Source organism: Eretmochelys imbricata, chromosome 5 (genome assembly GCF_965152235.1).
Source record: "Eretmochelys imbricata isolate rEreImb1 chromosome 5, rEreImb1.hap1, whole genome shotgun sequence".
Lineage (NCBI taxonomy): Eukaryota > Metazoa > Chordata > Testudines > Cheloniidae > Eretmochelys > Eretmochelys imbricata.
The window spans coordinates 16987110-17009907 of NC_135576.1; the positions used below are offsets into that span (position 1 = coordinate 16987110).

Sequence of the window (22798 nt, forward strand, 5' to 3'; positions counted from 1 at the left end):
AAAGTTAAGCACCCACTTAAGTGCTTTGATGGATCAGGAATTTCAGTTGCTGATGTTAGTTATCAGCTTTTCAGGCAAAAACTGCAGCTAAATAAACTGTTTGAATATTTCTTGAAACTGACACAATATATTAATTGACTTCGTACAGAGTTAAGATAAAAATGTAATTGCCTCTTTTTTAACTCCCTTTGTGAGTAATGATGTTCCAGTTTTGCAATAAACGGGAGGAAGAAAAAATAAGGCTTTGACCTTTAACGTTTATAAACCAGACATGTTTTTATTCATGACTCTTTGGCACAAGTATATTTTATGCTGGACCTGGAGTTTTGCATTCAGGGGAAATTTTTGTTGCCAGCTCCAGGCGTCAGAATTGATTGACCCCCAGTTATGCTCTTCTCCCCTGGGGTTCATAAGTCAAATTGTTGTAAAGTGCTCTTACAACATTTGCTGGAAACTGTGACCCAAGAGTGGGAATTTATGTTGGATGCTTACCTTTAGAGAAGGGCTTTGTTACAGAGTGAGTGAGAGTGTGTGGGGCAATGGGGGTTAACAAGTGACAGTGAGAATAATTATTTCTACCCATAAAACTTCATATGGGGAAAAAACCCAACCAAACAGTCATACAAATTTTGGTGATGAACATTTTCTAAAGCAGATATACTAACAAATTATAAGTGCATTTAAGTACCACAGCTTTGTGTAGTATTGCGCCAGTAAATCCTCTCTCAACAGATTAGAAGACTTAAATAATTCTACTGTAAGATTAATTTGTCACTCAGGTTATTGGACTCTTCTTTGTAATGTCTTTGCAGAATTCAGCTGGGTGCCATTAACTTCCCTGCATGATTACTATAGTTGCATTGTGATCTATAAAAAAAAGTCTCTTTGGAATGGCTCCTGCATATCTGTGTTGAAACAAATCTTCCTTATACAATTACATTTTTTGCATGGGAGAGAGTCTTCATTCTCTAAAAACAGCCAACCACCAATACAAACGAGAAATGGGAGTGAGTTTTATGCAGTTATCGATTCATTTATCTTCTAAGAGGAAAACAATTTCTAAAAAGCAGACAATAGCTATTATTAAATGTAGTGTCCACACCAAAGCGCTGGTAACCTTGCTTGAAACTGTTCTAATACGGTTACAGCTAGACACTGCTGTTGTAAGTAGAGATGGCACCCACCCATAAAGCTCAGGTCTGAGCTATGGATCAAGAAACCCAGATGTGAACTTTCTGGGCCTATTTCTATTCTTAAATTGGTCTTACATCAGTGTAGCTGCTGTGCCTTCATTGGAGTGACTCCATTTATACCATATCTCTATGATGGGCCTACTCCAAAACTCTATATCTAAACACTTAAAAATGGGGGATAGAAATCTGGATCCAAATCTGAAGTTTCCCATATTCCAGGGTGCTTGATTTGGCCCATTATAGAGATGGGTTGGTGCTGTGAACTCTCATTCAAATCACCACTTAGGGCTTTGGTTAGGCTCATCCATCCATAGCTGGAATATGGCTTGCAGAACAACTGTACTTGTCTTGTTAGTTAGGGGTGTGTTGCTATCAGACTTAATCTTACAGGATGGTTATTAAAAATCACCAACCAGCCCTCCAGAGCACACTGTACGCTGGGTCCAGACCAGAGGTATATTCCCCAAACTGGGGGTTCTGCTTCCATTGTGGACAGGGCCTAAAAATGAACCGACAAGCACTCCATTAAAACATCTGGGGAAACTGTTCTTTGATTATGTAAGACATTAAGGGTGTGTATGAAATGGGCCAGATACTCAGCTGGTGCAAGTATGCATGGCTCCTTTAGATCTGGTACCCAACATTTTACAGTACCTCTCTCTATACAGCTTTGATCTTACTTCAGACTGATGGGATCCACCAGTATTGCCACTTCTTCCCAATGTGGTCAGAAGAGACCAATGTCAGCTTGGTAGCATGACATTTTACCTCCCTGAATTAAAAACCAAACCAAACCCACCTACCATTTAAAGGCAGAATTGATTTCTGTACCTTTGAGTCTCACAAGGCTTACCTTTTGTTGTTCTCTTTTTAAGTATTCTCCTGAGTATTCCAGACCACCCTTCACAGCAGCTGGCTTTGTTTTCTGCTCTCCTGATCAGTTTTTGGCAAATGGAAGAACTACAAAATAATGTACAGCCTTTGTAAGATGCTAAAACCTCTTGGAGCAACATCTTCTTGTCTTTAATAATCCTTCACCCTCTCACAAAAGCTGTGTCTACACAGGGCTTTGTTTGCTCTGGTGTGGCTCTACACTCATTGCAATATCCCAGGATAGATATTCTGGGCCAGTGTAACATGGATCTTGCACCAAGATGGCTTACCCTTGTTTGAAACTACAGTGATGGAGTTATACCACGGCCAAATCCCTCTGTTTAGTTAAGGCCAAAGGCTATTTCCCGCCTCCATGATAAAAGCAGGAAATATTAGAACTATAATACTGTTTATACAACAAAACTCTGCCATAAAGGAGATCCTGGTAGTTTACACAGCTGTAATTGGGTTTCCCAAGTGGTAGATTTTAATTTTACAGGAGCAAGGTGCTCCAACCTTTCATTTACAGAAAGGCCTAGAAATTCCCATTCTCTTTTCATAGCTTATAAAAGTATCCAATGAGAATGAGAAAAAGAAAAAGCATAAAGGACCCCAGAGAAATATCCTTTATTCAGTCTGGGATCCTGGATATTCTGTCTTTTAGTGACATTATCAATTCCTGGGGACTATATTCTCCCCTTGCTAGGGGAGGGACTTGATGTAATTGAATATTTCTTATCTTTAACTGCTATGATCCTAAGAACCTTTTACAAGCTCAGCTGAAGCTTTGAGAATGACTGATCCTAAGTCACTCTCCAACTTGTAAGACTGGGCTTTTCTTGAAAGATACTCTTCTTGAAAGAGTAGTTAATATTATGACATGTTTTGGTGCCCTTTATATAAGCTCTTTTTACTGAATTGCATGCCAGTGACAGGTGTAAGACTGACACCTGTGGAGAATGAATTCCTTCATTTAGGCACAGAACAGCAATACAAGTTTCCAAACACTATCCCCCCAAACCCATGGAAGGGCCAGTAATTTGCCACTTCTGAGACTGTGGCTACCTGTCTGAGAATTGGTCTGAGGCCACCAAAGTCTTAGCCAAATGCTCAATGCGTGTCAACTTCCAGTCACTACCAATCTGAGGTGGTGCTGTGGAGGTGAAAGGCTGGGTATCTAACTAGTCATGTGACCTGTCCAGAACCCATCTTCATTTTAAAGCTGTCTGACTCCCTTTTGGTGACTGGTTAGGATTGTAGGCTCTTTGAGGCAAGGACTTTTTTTTGTTCTGTTTGTACAGCACCTAGCGCAATGGGATCCTGGTCCATGACTAGGGCGTGTAGGTGCCACAGATAATACAAATTAATAATGATAAAGCCCTAAGCCAAAGATGAACTATCAAAACAGACATTTAATAAAATCTTTTGGGGGGCTTTGGCTACATCAGTTAGAGATATGACCAGCTTTTATTGCAGTGTCAGCACCAATGGTTTAAAAATAAAAAGCACGTTACTGATTGCAACAATTCCCTTTGAATGCAAGGTTGCACAGTGGGGATGATCCTCTGAGAAACACTAACTTTTCAGGTGCATTAGAAACAGGTTTCCTTTGTTTGTATCATCCATGTGCTTTCAGGCTTCTGCACTGACAGCATCTTTGGTGTCAGAGGAAGCCTGACCATTCCATGAGACTCTAGTGCAGCAGTGCTGGGAGTTATGTAGTAATCTGCTCTTTAGTAAGTCCATATCGCAAGTTAGAGGGACATGTTACCCTCGCTGGCTAACCAGCGAGAGTATCTAGGTTCATGCAGGCACAGCAAAACAAGAAAACAAAGGTTTCATTTCCTGGTGAATTTTAGCCTTTTCAGTTATGGCCTCCTTTCCTTTGTCTCTAGCAGATCTAGCTTGAAGACCCAAGCCCAGTGCTGCTAATAGTGATTTAATGGGGACAGTTGTGTGGGATTTCTTTAGCTCAGTAATTCCGATAACTCATGGCATCATCATCATCACTAAACATTGCAGTCTCTGGCCACGTTTAACTCGCTAACAACACTAACCTGAATCTACACCTATGCCTGAGACTCCCACTGATGTTTTTATTTCACAAGCTCAATGCTACTTTATGGTAACATCCCCCATAGTAGAGAATCCACTCAGCCACCTCCAGCCTGATCCACCTGCCATCACAACAATGGAAGGCCCTGTGCTGCATGCTCCAGCTGATGCTTCCCAGGGTGCCTCTGCCTCTTTCATCTGACTCCTCACCTAGTACATGATGGTGTTGTGATCTCTTCAAATGATATATAGCAACAGTCACTCCATTAACTATTGGACTATGGCAGAATCCTTATTTAGAACATCCGAGTGGACAGCCAATCTGCTTGCCAGAAAAGGAGGCATTTAAAAAAAACCCCTAATAGCTAATATGAAATACTGTGTAGAATTTACATACAAAAATTAACGCCACTGACTACATTTAATCAGTATTTCTTTTGATCTTTACTTGGCAGCTTCTGTGTTAACAGATGGGAACTCAGAGTGTTGTACATAATATATAGGTGAATTCCCTTTAATATTACCTAAATGCATCCATATTAAGTGAAATTTTAGTTACTACCATCCCAGTTAGGCAGCAGTATTGCAGTTTGCTATTAGGCTAATTGGATCCCGATTAAGTATCTCCTGCGTTTAATATAATTATGATAATGATGCATGTTCTTTAAACATAAGATCCAAGATCCTTTGAGCACCTAATAGCAGGGGCAGATTTGGGTTCAACTGCTGGCTTGGCCACTGACTTGCAGTACAAAGTTAGCAAGTCATTTAACTCTCTGTGCCTCATTTTCTCCATTGGGAGAACAGAGACATCCCTGCTTATCCATCTTTGTAAATCTGTTTCCAATCTCTGGACGAAGAATGCTGGGCAAATGGTATTGGTTTATAAATTGGATTGGTTTATTATGTTTTACAGACTATAACTAGAAACATAATATGATTATGTCAGAAAAGGAACATCACCTTATTCTTTCCTAAGCATGTGGGAGGAAGAAAATACATTAGAATACGGAGAACCTCACATCTACTTGCTGCAGGAAGGTCAGAGACTAAGGAGCACATTTTCTGAGGAGCCTTCTCCTGGAAAAAAAAAAAACAAACAACAAAAAACCAATCACGTCTGTTTGCTCCCATTTGGTCACACAGAATCCTCACTTGTGCATGCAAGCTGGAATTTGGGTGCAAAAGATGGTTCAGTGTTAGCCAAGATGATCAGGGATGCAACCCCATGCTCTGGGTGTCCCTAGCTGCCAGAAGCTGGGAGTGGACAACAGGGGATGGATCACTTGATGATTGTCTATTCTGTTTTCCAACAGTGACCTGTGCCAGACGTTTCAAAGGGAATGAACAGAATACTGGGCTAGATGGGTACATTGGGTAGACCAATGTGGCCATTCTTAAGAACAGGGACACTTGGCTTTTTTTGTAGACCCAGTTTAGCAGTCTTTGGCTGATAGAGTCTGCAATGTTTAAAATAAGGGCTTGTCTATACTTAAGCGCCACAGCGTTCAGTGAAGATACTTCCTCCCATCAGTGTAGGTAATCCACCTCCCCGAGAGGCAGTAGCTAGGTCGACTGGGCAATTCTCCCCTTGACCTAGCGCTGTCTACACTGAGTTAGGTCAGTTCAGCTGTGTTGCTCAAGGGTGTGGATTTCTCACACACCTGAGTGACATACTGTAGTTATAAGGACCTAGTTTCCTAATGTAGACCTGGCCTAAGTAAAGAGCACCTTTCAGGGCCTTTTGTATGACTTAGCGGAATGGGGTCAGTAACAGGTGGTATCGATACATGAGATTATCACTGTGTCCTAGGTCATTTGTTCAATACTGACCTATGTGGCCTAGTCCTGCGCTGGTAAGTCTCTCTCAAGCCTCCGCATGCCTGCTCACACATCTACAGGCTGGTCTACGCTGCCATTTTACATCGGCAGAGCTACGTCTGTCTGCCAGAGATGTGAAAAAGCCACATCTCTGAGAGTCATAGCTATGCCAACCTAACCCCCAGCATAGACAGCTCTTCATGTTGCCATTCTCTGTGCGCATGAGAGAGTGGGAGATGGTGAATGCAAACTAGAACTCTGAGCAATTAGTGTCAAGAGTTAGACTGGCTTTAGGCTCTGATCTCCTCAGGGTGTTGGTGAGGGGGACTGGGTCTTCTTTTCTCTTTGGAGAGTATCTAGCACATTATTGGCTCTAACAAACCTAATAACTCTCTTGCCTGCATCTTTGTCAAGACATCAGCAACTTTGACTCAGAGCAAGCTGTACATTTGCAGAGCGAGAGCCCAAACCTGTAGCTCTGACATGAGTAGCCCATTGAGTTCAGAGGGGCTCCTCACATGAGGTGAGACTATAGGGTCCTTGTTCCACATTAGTCATGTTCTGTTTTGAGGCTTCTGCTCTGTGCTTGCTGGGCTCCCATGGGAGACTGGCAGTCGCTCCTTTTAACCTCAGTTAAAAACAAACAACCCACTATAGGAGTCCCAAGAATTCGCTCACTATCCTCTGACTGGGTGTGATTTGCCTTCCTCATATCAGTTACTCTGGCTCCTTAAGCTTGTTTAACTTGCGTGGGTGACATGTACTTCACAGATAATACCAAAAATTGGCCTTGACAACGTAAGTGTAATATTTTCCCTCAAGAATTAACTGAGCATTTCCCCCCCCCCCCCAGCGGGTTAGTTACATACAGGCTGACCTTTGAGCATCAGTAATGCCACTTTCCTTTTAAAAGTGCAGTTTAAAAACTAATTGTGCATTAAGCTAGTGTGGCACTGTTAGAGGGGTCACTCATTGGCCAGCATGCCCCCTCCTGGCCAAGCATGGTGTAACTTCTTTGGATTTGGCCCTCCCTGTTAATGGTCACACCAAGTCTTTTCATGACTCAGCCCTCTGGCCCGATTGCTTATGGTCCCTCTGCTTCCAGGGTAAGAGTCCAATAAAGCAGAAATCTAATGACTGTCCCAGGCCTTCATCCCCAAGCTGGGCTCAGTAGTTCTCATCCCCATCAGAGTCATGTGTTTTTGCTTCCCTGCGGGGAATTAGACTATCCCTCTTCTCTGGGGTCCAGCCCAGGGACCCTGTAATTAAACAGCTAGAGTCTGCTTCCATAGACTCACTGCTGTTTTCCTGGCCCACTTCCTGCCTTCAGCCTGACACTGAACCCCCTCAGGTTTGGTGGCAGCATGCAGCCACTTTCAGAGTGAGCCTCTTCCAGCTTTGGGGGGAGGTCTCCCCCCTCGGACCTCCTCCTCACCTCTGGAGTTCTCCTCTCTGGAAGCTTTCTTTCTAGGAGCAGCACTGCGTCTCCCAGCTAGGGAAATAACTTTTCTGCCCATTTAACCACATAGTAGCAGCCATTAAAGGGGTTATACACCCCGCCACTGGCATACAGGTTTGAGTTCCCTTTAACAGCCCTTCTGTCGGCATTCCCAGGATACGGCAAGGCTGTTGCATGATTTGGTAATGGGGTTACAATCCAATCCAGACATCTGTACGGCAAGGCTGAATCATGTAGGGCAATTGAAGGCTGGGCAGCTTCCACTTTTTTTTTTTTTAATATATTGCAGTAGCACCTGGGAGCCCTGTTCCTGGACCAGGACCCTGTTGTGCTAGGAACTGTACAAATACAAAACACCAAACAAAATGATAGTCCCTGCCCCAGTGAGATTACAATCTAAGCATCAGGCAAAAGACAACTGATAGATACAGGCATATGTACGGGGAGCACAAGGAAGCAGGGAGACAACATTGGGCCTGCAGGATAGGCTGTGGCCTCAGCACACTGGCTGCCTAACCTGACAGCAGCCACTGGAGTGAGTGGATACTGATCTCTGTCATGTGAGAGGGGTGCCAACCTTTTGTAACCCTGACCCAGGTCAAGTGGCTGGGGGCAGTAAATAGAGAACTCTTATCAGCACTCCTGCCTGTAATGAAGGTGTGACAAATCTGCACACATGCCAAACAAATAAGTTCTGGTCCCTGTGCAGAGGGCTGGCTTAAGGATTTAGGACAGGGTTAGTAAAATGGGACACCCTCCAAGCAAATGCAACAGCTATTATTAGCCCAATAGTATGAGGCGTCGAATGCTCTCAGCTTCTGTTGTCTTTGCAGGATCAGACCCCATGCAAGCAGAATAGTTCACAATGTCAGATTTTGATCTCAGTTACACAAGGGAAAAAAATCTGGATTTTAACACTATTCAGTTTAATGGAGTGACTCCAGATTTACTCCTATGTAACAGTTCTGAATTTGGACCTAAGGTATTAAAACTGAGTTGTTACTGAAAGAAGGAATGTTGAGCAGGACAATGGCATTAACCCCTATGCTCTTCCAAAAATGGTCCAACAAAAGACATGGATTTATATGATACCTAGTTATTGTACAGCACTCTTCATTAGAGGATCTCAAAGCACTTTATAAAGGAGGTCAGCATCACTATCCCCACTTTACAGATAGGGAAACTGAGGCAGAGGTAAGCCAACTCATCCAGCAGGCCAGTGGCAGAGCTGGGAAAGGAATCCTGATCTCCTGAGTCCCAGTGCTGTGCTCTATCCACTAGGCAACACTGCCTCCCCCAACAAGTGTCTCTGAATAATCTCCTTCATACAAATTGTATTGTTATATTTAATTCTGTATTTCACAATGTTAAATAATGGATACTAGCAGAATGTAAATGAAATTAAGATGTATAGGCAAGGTGGTGAAAGATACTCTTCTGCTGAAGATGAGATGGAAAGTCAATGAAGCAGAGAAATATAAGCATAAGCAAAAGTGGCTAGTTTGTGTGATAGGACATATAGTGGGCTAGGCTTTGGTGAGGTGAGGGAGTAGAGCGAGAGTGGCAAGGGCCATGAGAGAGGCTGGATCAGGCTGGTTATTGGTGCACTTTATAAACAAAGAAATATAAAGTCCATGGAGAGTATTGGAAATAAAGGAGCAATGTTAAACTGGATCATGAAATGCATAGTGAACCAGTGGAGTTGCCTGAGGATGGGGTGAGAGGTTTAATCTCTCATTTTAAGGGAAGTTACCGTTAGCAATTCAACATGGCAATGCCACCCATGGATACATTTCTGGGTCCAGGTGTAGAATTTGAACTCATGATCTCTGGAACCATGAAGATGGTACCAAAACGATGGGATGAACTTTACTCCTGTGTGCAGGTCCATGTGTTCTACAGTAGGTGAACACTCGGAATGAGTATACTCCCTCAGTACAGGAAGGCAAGTATTCACCACCATTCTTGGTCTGAAGGGATCAGTATCATGAACCAGCTGGCAGAAACACCAACTGGAGGAGGGGAGGAATTAAACAGGATCAAGTATGTTGAGTCAGGACTTGCTCTACTCTTAATGGCCAGAAACCCTACCTTCCTACCTAGCTTAGCACCCACTACTAATTACAAAATTCCTAAAAAAAAAGTTGGGATAATCCACGTGGATTATCCCAATGAAAGCCTATATCCTATTTATACAGCTATACTTAATCCTGCCTCAGAGCACTGGGATGGACTAGGTGACTGCTTGACGTCCCTTCCAGCCCCACTTTTTTATTATATCCGGATCCTATTGTCTCCCCCCCCCTCCATTTTGATACCTAAGATACTGTAAAAGCTGGTTGCCTTCTCCCTCTGCTTTAATTCCAATTAGTTCCTCTTTGCCTGCAATTGTAAAATTAATATTTTCTGTCCCATGCGTGAGGCATAATGGGAGTTATCGGCTGTTAGCATATGCTTGAACTATTGCACCTGCTGCTAACAAAGATTCAGTGGGCTTAATTTGATGAACAAATGAAACATTTGTTAAAGATGGGAAGGAGGGGGAAGGGAAAGAATAACTGCAGAGTGGCTCTTCTCTCCACTGGAATGGTTTATCCTTCTTGACTCAATATGAAAAAGCTCATTCAGAGCTAACAGGGAAAGCTAACACGTGACGAAAAGAGGGCAATAAAAGAAAAATACTTCACATCTGCACTCTGTCACTGGAAAGGGAACTGCATGATGATGAACAGCCTCTAAAGGGGCATCAGAGGCCCTAGGCGTAGTAGGTCTTGCTGCAGTGTTTTGAAACTAGTGGTACTGCAACTACAAGATGTGCTTAACAAACCCTGCGGACTGCGACTCGGTCAGGGACTGATCAACTCCTGAGCGGCAGGACCTAGTTCCAATGCTGCAGTGCCCCAGGGAGCCTCCAGGTGAGGGGCCTCACGCCCCTGGATCTGAGGGAAACTATGCATGTAGGTCATAACCCAGCAGAGCATTTGAGCACCTGCTTGGGTTCCTTTGACGTCGGCTGCCGAATCAGGGCTGTGAAGAAGAATCACAGTTCTTACTTAAAGTAAGAAGAAGGCTTCTAGCCTCTTTGCCATGCTGGCCCTGAACATGTAAGTTATCTCTAGAGAAGAAAGCAGCCAGGTTTCATTTCCGGAACAGGAGGATGGCTGGGAGCTAAAATCTCCCCCACTCCACCGGTTTGTAAAATGTTTCCAGTCAAGCACTCTATTATTACATGAATTTCTGTGTCAGCTATCTGGGCACTTTTTAAATTACTAGTGTCGAACTCATTACTTTCTAAAGTGATTTCAGATACCTGGAGGATGAAAGATGCTAGAGAAAGCTATGATGTATTCTCCCTGTCTCCTGACGGGAGTGTCTCAAACTATGTGCAATATGTGTTTTAGGTTCATTTTGAGCCTATTGGAAAGCAGCTTTGCAAAACAATTGCACATTTAAAAAGGTATTTTTCCAAAGGAATGTACAGTTCATGAGAGGTTAATTAGCAGTGGTAGGAAATGAAGTTCTCCATTTACTCATAGCACTGGTAGCAATAGTGCAGGTATAGTACTCTGTACTCTCTCATCACCGTGCTTCAGTCCTAATCTGGAGGCCCCACCTTTAGGAGTTAGAGGAGTAGTTCAGTTTAGATTAACAGTCCATTTCTGGTGTGTCTGCCGACACCTCCAATAAGTGTCAAATTGGATCTTGTGAACAACCTAAGCCACCAAATGGCCACCCACTGAACACCACTGTTGGTCGCTAATGACGGAGCTCTGCCTTCTTCACCAACAGAAGTTGGTCACCCACCTTGTGGGTAACAGTCACATGTAAATTATAATAAACGTCACAAATCTGCAGCCACCCAGGACTTCATGATTATCACACTGCCACACACCTCAGACACTCAGAGCTTTGTGACAGAAGTAGGAGCAGAATTTGCATTCTCCTGCATCAAAGTAGAGGCCCCAAAAACCTGAGCTCACGGAGACTCTCCACCAGTTTTAAAAGGCCTGTGGGATTCAGAAATGCTCTGCAGTTCTATCTAGCAGGGAGCAGTGGAACACAGACATTTGCCAGTTCATTTATGTACTTAGCAATTTACATTTTCAAAGCCTTAACTAATTCTTACCACACTCCTGCAAGGTAGGTCTGTAGGTAAATACTATATCCCCATTTTCAGATAACAAGATCTGAGAAGCAAACTGGTTTCCTAAGGCTACTCAGCAGCTGAAACAAGATTATGACTCAGCAGTTCAAGTCCCAATTGCATGCTCATTTCTCCTATTAGTTCCCTACAGTCTCACTTTATAATGCACTCTCTTTACAGCTGCAGATGTTAGCACATTTTAGCTTGTTCAAGGATTTGACAGGATGTGTGTATGTCTTTCTAACGAGCATTTTGTTTTCCAGTTTTAGCACAGGAGCTCGGACCCTGTGTTTATTTTGATGGCACCTCACAATACCTTTTGCATTTTTGACAGCTATGGTTCTACAATTCTTGCACCTAGCATAGGGGAGTAATTTTTTTCCCCTCCTGTACTTTCTGGCTAGATGAAGGACTTTGAAATGTGCTAGTAAGGCAAATCACACATGGCTTCCTAGCTGTTCACAGAGTAGTCATTACCCAGCAGTACTCCAAGAGCTGATTTGGAAAAAATCAAATTATTGCAAGCAAAAGATTAGACCATAGGTGGGTCTAGGTGCCAAGGAACTAGTGCTCCACCCTGTCATGTGGAAGGCTCTCTAAAGAAGGGATTTCCCCTCTGTGATCCAGCCATCTAGAAAAGGTGTCTGCTCTGCCCTCACAGGGAACTGTCTTGGCCTAGCAGGCACTCTGACAAGTGCAGAGCTCTTCTAGCTCTACAATGGCTACAGGAACCCCCAGGGCTAAGTGTATTCTGGGTCAGGCCAGCACAGAGGGACATGTCAATGATGAGATGACATATCAGGGCAGTCTTGGGTCTTGCCTTGGCAATTCCCTGCTGCCACAAGAGCTGGGTTAAGGCAGTAGGGGACACAAGTTAGGACACCCCACAGGCTGCTCTAAGTTGCTCCAGGAGTTCAGTCCCAGCCTGCCAACCCCAGGACAGAGGTGACACAAACACTTGTTCTTGGTCCTTGTGCCAGGCTCTGCAGCAGTGCAGGGATCAGTTCCCCCTGGCAGCCTGCTCTCTCCTTCTAGACTTGCACTGGGTGGGAAGCTGGGACCATGGGATTGTGGCCAAATGCTGTGCCCCACATCACACAAACAGTGACCCCACCCCTGGGAGAACGGAGCCTGGAATACTGTTGCCTGGGAGGAGTGCAGGTAAAGGAGTGTGCTGGGGGAAGCCAAGAAACTGATGCTGAAAATTAAACATACTTGGGCATACTAGTGATTTTGGAGTCATGAAATCCAGTCCAATCTTACAGCTTAGCTGAAAACATTTCATGCTGACATAACCCTCAAGACAGCACAGAGGGCCAGGTTCAGTATATCTAGGCTTGGGGCACCAAAGCCAGGGTGTGCACCTGAGTGCCCACACAAACCCTGGTGGAGCAGAGGCAAGAGCAGGGCCAAGAAGGGCTGGAGCCACTGTAGAGCCACTGTAGAGCCTAGGATCAGGTTGGGGGAACAGGGTGTGGGACCCCAGGGGCTGGAGCAAGCCCAGGAGCAGCTAGGAACCCCTGGGACACTCCTCAGCCTGGAGTTTCTCCCTTCACTCCCCCACCATCCCTCCAAGGGAACTGCCACCCCCTGTCTAGGATCCGTTGGGACAAATAATTAAACTGACGTTCGCCCCATCCAGAAACACTGGAAAATTAAACATAGCTTCTTGAGGTGCCATTTACAGGCAGAACTCTTCACACACACACACACACCCCCCCCAGCCCAGCACTCAGACCATACATGAGCAGGGAGATCTTTGTTAGGGGAAGGGGAAGAGTCATAATCTTGAGGGGAAAAAAAACCCAAAACACAAAAAACGGTGTGCATGCATATATATATATATATACACACGTACACACACACAGAGTAAAATAACCCCCGCACCCCAGTAACTTTGGGGGATCAATGGTCCATCCAAGTCCCTTCCCACCAACTGGTGGGAATGCCCCTTTGTCACATCACCTAACCCACTCATCGATCAGCCAGCAGTAAACCAAGTGCCTCTTTGTAGGCCTATCTCCATTCCCAAGGGAGGTGCTTGGCCCTATCACCCATCCCAACTTAGTTATTTAGCTTTAAAGTGCTGGGTAGGCAGGGTCCCATTAGAGTCCACTGAGCTCTGCAGCGATCCTCTGCATTGCCTCTTGCTGCAAAGTTCTTAGTCTGTGTGGTCTCTCCCTATTAATGCCTCACAGGACGGGAGCCAAAAACATGTTAGATGCTTGAGCAAAGACCCAAATGTTTGGAAAAGGCTTCTGCACCACACCTACTACCTCCCAAAATCCATAGTCAGAACCAGCATGGTGACTCCCAAAGGTCACTAAAGGAATGGTGGGTAGGTAGCCTGGGCAAATACAGCTCTGGCATAGTTTTTCTTTTTGTCACCTCTAGATGGGAGTAGAGAGCTGTTTCATCTCTGGAGCTTCTGGCCATAGGGTTTATTTGATCCAAGATAGATGCAGGATACCGGTGCAAAAGAAGCACAGAGAGATCTGTTTCCTTCTACCCCAACCAAGAAACTTTACTAGCCGTGAGAGTCCTTTCAGGCCTTCATCACAGACCACACCCACCCCAAGTCTCCTTTACCACCACATTTCAGTATATTCATTTAGGGGTGACCAGACAGAAAATGTGAAAAATCAGGACAGGGGGTATAGGAGCCTATATAAGAAAAAGGCTCAAAAATCAGGACTGTCCCTATAAAATTGGGACATCTAGTCACCCTATATTCATTCAGCAGGCCACAGCCTATAGTGTTATTTTCATGTACTTACATTCTACAGCCAGCTTCCATATTTGCCTCTGGTGAAAGGGCTCCCCAATACCAGCTGCAGGCATTTCATCCTCTGCCTTCCTTCAGGCTCCTTCCTGTCAGTTTATATAATCCTATCTGCTGAGATTGCTTCCCCTTCACTGAGCCCTACAGCTATAGTTCTACTCAGCTAATTGACCCCCTCTGTCAACTACCTGTCTTCCAGCTAGGTCCCAATTAATATATACTGCTGGGTGCTGAGTTTGTTCCTGACTCAGCACACACTGTTACACAGCACAAGACAAACAGTATTATCCCTCACTGATATTAACTCCCTCTGTGTCTGCCTCATTGTGGAGCTTCTGCCTGAGACCTTCCCCAGCACCTCCTGCTACAGAGTGAAGGAAACAGTATACCTATTAGCACAGGATGCTCTAGTGTCTAAATAATCACTGCTACCCAGGGACCTTCAGAAGTAAATTAGCTGACAACCTAAGGGTGGTTCTTGTTTATAAGGTAACATCCAAATCCTGGGATAAACACTCTCTCTGAGGCTGAAGATCTAGCTGTTGGTTAGCTCTCAGGATAAGGTTATTATTACTGAGTTTAATGGGGAACATTGTCAAGTTACTGGTATAGTAAAGTATGTCAGTTTCTTAGAATCTGAATTTTTTTCCTCAATGCATGAAATGAGTTGCTTAGGTGGACATGTTTGTTGTGGGCATACCGATGGTGAGATCTGAAAGCAGCAGTAAGTTACTATAACCAGATCTTGGGTAATAAATACCTTAGCCTTCAGTCTAGGAGTTTGTTTAGAGTGGGACATGCTTTTGTTTGTTTGTTTTACATCCCAGAGTTATAAAATGTAAATAATATCCAAAACACAATTGCTCTTCATTTAATACCTTTCCTCTTGCAATTGGACTTTTGATACTATCATGATGAATGCTTCAGAAAAGCTATATTTATTGAGCTGTTACATAAAAGATTTTCTACAGACTATCTCTTGTAGCTTGATCTCTGTATCCAGGGAAACTTTCCTTCCTACAGTCCTACCGCTATAAACTTGCCTGCCCGGAACCCAATAGGACTGAAAACTTGCCTGCAATTGTAGTCAATTGTACCACGGACACTTTCCGACTTTGTGGCTGTAGCAGTTATGAGAAGGCATTAAATATGATCCTACTTTGGCTTTGTAGTTGTCTTCTAAGAACTTTAGGAAAGGACTTGCTTTGGAACGGTTCCTGTGCTTCAGATATTGCATCCATTCTAGGGTTATGAATTCTAATTCACTTTGGTAGTTTGCAGTTACTTGTTTTGAATGTTGTATTGATCTTAATAAAGTGGCCTTAGGAGGATTTTGTCAAATTAATTGAGCAGGCAAAAATAGTGAAGGAGAAACTTATTTCTTTGTCACCCATGAGATGGTTATAAATCTCTTTCTGCAAGTGTAAAGGAGAAGTTAACCTGATTTAGCTCTCGAGAGGGTCTCTCACAGCAAGCTTTAAAAATAAAAGATGTTACTGGTTGCACCATTCAGGCAGAGCCTTGAAGATTGAATGGTGTGAAGCTGCCCCACACTGGAGGATGTGGCAAGGGTATGTTCCGTTTAATAGCCATCTGACCAGTATGGAAGACAATGGCCCTAACTTCACCTTGCTCCTTTTGGGAGGCTGGCCTCTGTTTCTGCTGTCTGCATCCCTTCCTTCTGGAATGTCCATGCAAAGGCCTAAACTCTTGACCTAAATGTATTTCCCATGTTTCCTTTGCAACTATCCATCCCTCTCTTCTTGTCATGTCCTGTATCTCCTTTCACTCACACTCTATGCATGGAGCAGACCCCTGCAACCCTATATGCCTCCTTCCACCCTCTTCTTTTGGCCATCATTGGCCTCTGCACCTATGCCATCTACTTCTGCCATTGTGCCTAGCATTATCATCCTAAAAGGGAGTGGGGATGAAAATATTCAGAGCAAGACACATGCATGCTCAACCTGACAAAACAAACCCATGATCTTTATTTGTTCCAACCTCCCACCTGCCACCAGAAGAAAGAGGATGATCTTGTGGCTAAAGCACACGGATGGACGTTTGGAGGTGTGGGTTCTACTGTCTGCACTGAAACAAACTACCGCAGGACCTGCATCAGACCACCTATGTTTTGCAACTTTTGGCATCTAACGAAAAATGGCCAGAGCTCCGGTCACTCAGCCCCTCTGATACTCAGGCCATTATATGTGTAGGTGCCCAAATGTAGACTTATTTGGTACCTTAGTTGGGAATATTGACCACAGTGACTTGATGAGTTTGTCCCTTGCTGCACAAATGGCTCTGAATGGCATCACAAGGTATCAAGCAGATCTAAGGTGTTACATCATCACCTGACCACATCTGAGAAAAACAAGTGACATTCACTTTGCGCTCAGGTGTAAGTGGTGATTTTCTCCATCTTCCCTCATAACTATCTGCAAGTAGCAAAAGCACCCTCCACTTATGTTTTTTGGCTATTTACTGTTTTAATTAAGCCTGGGATGCCTTGCTGTGTGGTTTGTCACTGTGTGTGAAGGGCACATTATACACTGGGGGCTTTCCCTGCTGTGACAGGGTTTTGCAGCATAACAGAACACTCTTTTATATGGGACTCAGGAGACTTCACTTAAAATCTGTTCCAGGCTGGCACTTTCATCGTTGATGTATGGATAGTGGCTGCACTTCAGGACTTTTCCTCTCCTTCTTTTTATCTGGTGGTTGTTCTTTTCTTGCTTTTGATTCCCCATCTACTATTCATTTTTTAAAAAGTAATCCAATCCATTACTTCTCTGATTCTCTTTCCCATGACCCTCCCCCGCCCCACATCCTGTGAACTTTGGCTTCAGAAATATCTTATAACCATTTTCATTGTTTTTCAGTATGCTAATAATAACTTACTATACTAGGAGAAGATAGGTAAATTACCACAGGTTGCTGCATGTGTTTTATACATATTTAATCCTCGTCAGCATAGGCCTGAACACTTCCACGATATTTATCAATTTAACTTCACATCACATGAGTGAAGTAGGGAAGTATTATTATTACCCCATTTTATAGATGGGGAACTCAAGCACAGAGATTGAAGTACAGACCATGCAATCCTTGCTCAAAGGTGGTGAACACTTGCTCAAGTTGGTGGAATCACATGTGTGAGTTAGGGTGCATAATACAACCTTAAATGATTTACCCAAGGTCACAGGGGAAGTCAGAAGTGCAGCTAGTAATCAAGTCCAGGTCTCCTGAGTCCCAGTCACTATGATAACCATGAGACCACCTAGTTCTGTGTGAGTTCCAGGTTCCTGGCTGGACTTTCCAACTACCAAAGAGGCTACCTGCAAAGAATAGTTCCTGGTGTTTATACTGAGTCCAATGCATGCTCAGATAGGATTTGGGGAGTTTAGAGAGGGCAGTATGAATGATCTTGCAGACATGATCAATAAAGCTCATTAGCTACTCTATGATCTTCATTGTTGAGTCTCGGTGCTTTAATTTAAGAAATGCCCAGTCACTAGAGTCACAGCAATAGAAAGTCAGGAGATCCTGTCTTTTCATCTGGAACTCAGAGCATGCACCGAAGCCAGCATCCTTGCATTGCTTCACTGCTCAGACGCTGTTCAAAATACAGGAAAGAATTGAGAGTTGCATAAAATACCACTTATGCTTTAAGCAAGGAATAGCTGCTTATCTGCTTTGGGAAATAGGGACCTTAAGATGAAAAGTTTGTTTAGAAGAAACTGTCAAGCATGAAAGCTTTCAAAAACCATTTTCTTGTGAAATTTGTTATGATTTTTCTACATAGCTCTGTCATTGATTTCATAGAATCATAGAATATCAGGGTTGGAAGGGACCTCAGGAGGTCATCTAGTCCAACCCCCTGCTGAAAGCAGGGCCAATCCCCAACTAAATCATCCCAGCCAGGGCTTTGTCAAGCCTGACCTTAAAAATATCTAAGGAAGGAGATTCCACCACCTCCCTAGGTAACGCATTCCAGTGTTTCACCACCCTCCTAGTGACAAAGTTTTTCCTAATATCCAACCTAAACCTCCCCCACTGCAACTTGAGACCATTGCTCCTTGTTCTGTCATCAGCTACCACTGAGAACAGTCTAGATCCATCCTCTTTGGAACCCCCTTTCAGTAGTTGAAAGCAGCTATCAAATCCCCCCTCATTCTTCTCTTCCGCAGACTAAGCAATCCCAGTTCCCTCAGCCTCTCCTCATAAGTCATGAGTTCCAGTCCCCCAATCATTTTTGTTGCCCTCCGCTGGACGTTTTCCAATTTTTCCACATCCGTCTTGTAGTGTGGGCCCCAAACTGGACACAGTACTCCAGATGAGGCCTCACCCATGTCGAATAGAGGGGAACGATCACGTCTCTCTATCTGCTGGCAATGCCCCTACGTATAAATCCCAAAATGCCATTGGCCTTCTTGGCAACAAGGGCACACTGTTGACTCAATTTCCAGCATTCACTTGGTACCATTTACCCAAAGCAGCCATCTTCTACCATATTAAATTCCCTCTATTACAGGAAACAACTTCCCTACTATACAAATGACATGAATACACAAGACCAAATAAACATTCAAAATGGGGCGGGCAATGTATTTCTTCTCTGGAAACCTGGGAGACTAAGAGTAAGGGTGCACATAAGATATATATATAGTATCAATCTATATAAAAAAACTCAAGAAGTGTGGTTTTGAAATTTCTCACACTTCAAGCTTGAAAAATGAGCTGGTCACTTTGTGAGGTCTCTTTCTAAGGGTTTTAATCCCAAATTGATACACAATAATTCTCCAAGAGGTTAGCAGCTCTAGGGCAATATTGTACCTCAGTTCAACTCCCATTAACATCATTGGGCTGATGATAGCAGTAGACTGAATTCTGCTGTTCCATTTGAGTAATTCCCATTGGTTTCAGAGGAATCTCCTATAGAGAGACTCACCCCCAGAAGGGAATGCACCTGTGGAAACCAGAGGTACTATATGCATATGTAAAATGTGAACAATGTATTGCAGTGGAAAAAGTATATAACTGATAAAGTATGCTCAGCCCAAAGCTTGATCCAGCTGTGTGGGACAAATGTACAATGTAGCCGTATGTTGGAAAACAAAGCTGAATGGAAGAGACCTATAAAATGCAATAGGGTTGACATCCTTCCTGGTCTATTCCAACCCTTACTTATCGTCTCTTATACGCTATTGGGATGTCAATTCCCACTTCCGCTCACACCGATGCTAGTCTTGATTGCCTATCTGTCATATGTTTCAACAAATACCATCCCTTTGCCATCTCCTACGGAAGGAAAGAGGTCCCTGTAAACATTTGCACAGCCACCTCATTGTCCTCATTCAACTCCCTTGGCTTTACTGTCTACAAAAAACCCTCAACAATGGTTAGGCAGTTGCTGTATTGTGTTCACTGCTTCATACTTTCTTTGTAATTGTCTCCTTGTCTCTTTGTGTTTCTTCTGTTTGTTACATCCATTTGTTGTCTCATCTCATGTAAACTCTGGAACGGGGACTGTCTATTTGTACAGTACTTAGCACGTGTCTCTCATCCCTAATTTGGGCCCCTTAGTGCTGCTGTCTGAAATTAATAAACCACCACCACAACAAGGTTATGTAGAAATTACTCCAAAAACTCTACATATTAAATACAATATCCTTTCTGTATGTATTTTTAAAAGCATCCTATGGAATTCTATAACAAGAATAATAATGTCTATAGAATGACTCAGAAGATCTATTAAAAAGTTTGTCTATTAAATGCAATGGGATTTTTTCCTTAAGGAAATGCTTAAATGAGCTCTCTAATGCATGGGCAGAAAGAGACACACATCTGAAAAACAATTATGATACTTTGCACTTACATACTGCAGCATTTTAGATAGCTCTCAAACTAATTTAAAAGCTGGGTGAGCAAGTAGAGCTGAGTGAATAATTGATATTTTGGCTTGCTGGCTGAACTGAAAAATCTGAAACACATTGTTTCTGATGCTGAGCTCTCAAGAATGAAGGACGTCACAAAGCAATGGCTACTTTTGAATATTTGTCATAAATCAAGTCACACGGCTAATCAATGGCAGAGTTCAAACTAGAACCCAGCCTTCCTAATCTCAAGTTTGGTGCTTGGTTTATTGGATCACAACTGCCTACGTAGTCCAACATACATGCAATGGAGGGCAGGAATGGACCTTAAACAGGGAAAATGGAAGCACCCTGAGTTATCATTTGAAGTCAATTAGTTAATGTTTGGAAAGAGAATTGCAAGTTTTAGTATTAAAGTGAAAAAGCGAGAGCATTGTGATCATCGGTGAAGTGCTATCCAAAACTGTGGCTATGCTATCTCTAGGGAAGGGGTTTGAAGCTGCTCTGTGACCTTACTAGTGTATAAATTTAACTCCATTTTCTTTGTTAAAACTACACCCACGTGTGAAAATGCTTTTCCTCAAGTATGCCACACAGATACATGCAGTAATTAAATAGACTTATTATATAACTTTTTCACATCTTCAAAAATGTGATGTATGAAACTGAGAAAACATGCTTTCAACAAGTCCATCTTTATGAGGCTGCTAACGCTTGCATACTTCGGCAAGAGTAAAGAAAATAAGCAGACCTCCTTTGGATAGTAGCTCATTTTGGACAAATATCTCAAAGGCATCATTCTTTTATATCGTGAAGTCATTGGAACAACTTTCAGTAACATCAATAGTAACATACAGAAGAATAAGGCATGACAGGGTGGCGTGGGATGAAGGTTTCATTGGCATGAGCTTGGGATGTGTATGTTATTCACAACGGGGGAAGCCACCAATCAGTTACCCAGGTCATCAGAAGAGTTCCAGTGAAATCTTTTTTAGTTTATTAGAGAGACAAGGTGGGTGAGGTAACATTGTGACAGATTTTTGTTACCAATCTGCCTGGGGCCACAGTTGATCAGGCTGGGGCCACAGGATCTTTTTTGGGGAGGAGATGACGAGGCACACCAAGTGTCTAAATTTTAAAGTTTTATTAATGAAATAATAAAATAACAGCCGAGAGTGTTGGGAATGCTCCCACGTCACTCAGGGGAAGAAAGAAAGCGTTAATGCCCCAAGCCCTAACCCACTTTCATACTCACACACGCATGACCCAGACTGGCCAAGACTGGGTGTAACATCAGAAGAAAGGGTGTGGGGGGGGGGAAGGTGGACGGGAGTGCTGTCCTGGGCCCAGGTCATCCAAGGATCCGCTGTTGATCTCCAAATTGCTCCAGCTCTCAGGAGGGTTTTAAGTCCTGGACTCCTTGTGGGGGCTGGGTGGTATTCCACTCAGGGACCTCTGCTTCTTGTGCTCTTTGGGCCAGTCCAAACCGGCTTGCTGTGGCCTCCTCGGTTTCCCAAAACATTCCGGCTCTGGAGACTTTGTTTTTTCTTCTCTTGGCCTTTGCTGTCGCTGTCTTATTTGCTCTCACTGTTTTTGCTGCTATCTCTGCAGCTCTGCTCAACTTAGTTCTTCTCTTCTCACGGCTGGGCAGCTGCTGATTTCTTGTCGAGCCCATGAGCTTGGGCTGGGGCCAGCGTCTTATCTTCACATGGAGCTAGCTGAAGTGTAGAGTTAACCCGTTCTCTGCTCTTCTTCCTCTCCCCCCTGGCTTCTCGTATTCTGCAAAGAAAACTTCCACTCTCCACTCACACACATTTGACCTTCCCCAAAATGCTATGCGATATTTGCAACAGGGCTAGTCACATACAATGCTGATCTGCCTTCCCATGGGAACCCCTGAGGTTATGACAATATCTTTTACTGCAGGGGTGGCCAACCTGAGCCTGAGAAGGAGCCGGAATTTACCAATGTACATTGCCAAAGAGCCACAGTAATACAGCAGCAGCCCCCCATAAGCTCCCTCTCACACTCCCAGCGCCTCCCACCCACCAGCAGCCCCACTGATCAGCGCCTCCTCCTCCCTCCCCACAACTCCCAATCAGCTGTTTTGTGATGTGCAGGAGGCTCGGGGGGGGGGGGAAGGGATAGGAATGAGGGCACGGCAGGCTCAGGGGAGGGCAGGGGTGGAGTGGGGGCAGGGCCTGTGGCAGAGCCAGGGGTTGAGCAGTGAGCATCCCCCCAGCACATCGGAACGCTGGCACCTGTAGCTCCAGCCCCGGAGTCAGTGCCTTTACAAGAAGCCGCATATTAACTTCTGAAGAGCCGCAGGTGGCTCTGGATCCACAGGTTGGCCACCCCTGTTTTATTGGATGAGAGAGACAAGCTTTTCAGCTACACAGACCTCTTCTTCAGGTCTCGGAAAGGTACTCAGAGCATCACAGCTAAATACAAGGTGGAAGAAATTGTTTAGCGTAAATAATTAAGACCTATTGTAGAAAACCATTCCAGGTGTAGTGGCCAGTTAACTCCTTTGCAGTAATAGGACAAAAAAATAAGAGTGTGTGTGTGTGTGTGTGTGTGGATTAGTGGGTTAGA

The 22798-nt window shown here is 43.9% G+C and overlaps 1 long non-coding RNA gene across 1 annotated transcript; it reads right to left on the reverse strand.

The window, feature by feature from the left end:
* Positions 1-250: 250 nt before the first annotated feature.
* LOC144264818 (uncharacterized) lies at positions 251-21867 on the reverse strand. Its single transcript, XR_013346109.1, has 4 exons — positions 21459-21867; positions 5085-5201; positions 2047-2153; positions 251-1692 (listed from the first exon to the last, which is right to left on the reverse strand). It is a non-coding gene; the product is annotated as an uncharacterized LOC144264818 (long non-coding RNA).
* Between the last annotated feature and the right edge of the window lie 931 nt (positions 21868-22798).